At 36.4% G+C, this 1503-nt stretch overlaps 1 non-coding gene across 1 annotated transcript; it reads left to right on the forward strand.

Moving 5' to 3' along the window:
• The first annotated feature begins 1088 nt into the window (after nucleotides 1-1088).
• Nucleotides 1089-1164, forward strand: LOC112440896 (small nucleolar RNA SNORD55/SNORD39). The gene has a single exon (XR_003028887.1). It is a non-coding gene; the product is annotated as a small nucleolar RNA SNORD55/SNORD39 (small nucleolar RNA).
• Nucleotides 1165-1503: the final 339 nt, after the last annotated feature.

Genomic DNA, 1503 nt, shown 5'->3' on the forward strand with positions numbered 1-1503 from the left:
CTTTAGCAAACTAACACAAGAACAGAAAACCAAATACTGCATATTCTCACTTATAAATTGGAGCTGAATGGTGAGAACACATGGACACATAGAGGGGAACAAGTCACACTTGGACCTATTGGAGGATGGAGGGTATGCGAAAATAGAGGATCAGGAAAAATAACTAATGAATACTAGCTTAATACCGGTGTGATGAAATAATCTGTACAACAAACCCCCGTGATACAAGTTTACCTATGTAACAAACCTACCCGTGTACTTCTGAAGTTAAAAGTAAAAAATAAAAGGAATTATAAGAAATATTTAACACAAAAAAGATTTTTAAAAATGGGTGAAATGCCCCAATTAAGAGGCACATAGTGGCAAGCTGGATTAGGAACCAAGACTCATTGGTACGTTGTCTTCAAGAGACCCATCTCACATGCAGTGAGACCCATAGGCCCAAAATAAAGGGCCAGAGAAAAATCTACCAAGCAAACAGAAAACAGAAAAATCCTAATTTCAGACAAAAGAGACTTTAAACCAGCAAAGATTACAAAAAGGATATCACATAATGGTAAAGGCTTCAATTCAAAAGAAGACCTAACTAATCTAAATATATATGCACCCAACAGAGGGGCATCCAGATTCATAAAGCAAGTTCTTAGAGACCTATGAAGAGACTTAGATAACCACAAAATAATAGTGAGAGACTTCAACACCACACTGACAATATTAGACAGATCATCAAGGCAGAAAATTAACAAGGATATTCAGGACCTGAACTCAGCACTGGACCAGATGTACCTGATAGACATCTGCAGACATCTTCATCCAAAAGCAACAGAGTATACATTATTCTCACTGCCACATGGTACATACTCTAAAATCAATGACATAATCGGACACAAAACATTCCTCACCAAATGCTGTATAATGAGTACTAGGCTCATTATAATAACCACCCTCTCAGACCACACCACAATCAAATTAGAAAACCAGACTAAGAAATCCACTTAAAACCATATATTTAAATGGAAATAGAATAACCTACTCCTGAATGACTTTTGGGTAAATAGTAAAATTAAGGCAGAAATCAAGTTCTTTGAAACTATTGAGAACAAAGATGCAACATACCACTCGAGTGTGCAGTGGGGAAGCCAACCTTGGACAGCTGAGCATGTGAGAAAAAAAAAAAAGATGCAACATACCAGAATCTGTGGGACACAGCTAAGGCAGTGTTAAGCAGGAAATTTATAGCACTAAATGCTCACATCAAAAGTTAGAAATACCTCAGTTTAACAACCTGACATCACAACCAAAAGGACTAGAGAACCAATAGCAAACAAACCTCAAAGTTAGCAGAAGACAAGAAATACCCAAAATCAGAGCTGAACTGAGATTGAGACATGAAAAAAAACATTCAAAAGATCAATGAATTCGGGAGTGGGTTTTTGAAAAAATTACTAAAATAGGTAGACTGCTAGCTAGACTAATAAGAAAAACTAGAAGATCCAAATAAAC

Source organism: Pan paniscus, chromosome 11 (genome assembly GCF_029289425.2).
Source record: "Pan paniscus chromosome 11, NHGRI_mPanPan1-v2.0_pri, whole genome shotgun sequence".
In the NCBI taxonomy this organism is placed as follows: domain Eukaryota; kingdom Metazoa; phylum Chordata; class Mammalia; order Primates; family Hominidae; genus Pan; species Pan paniscus.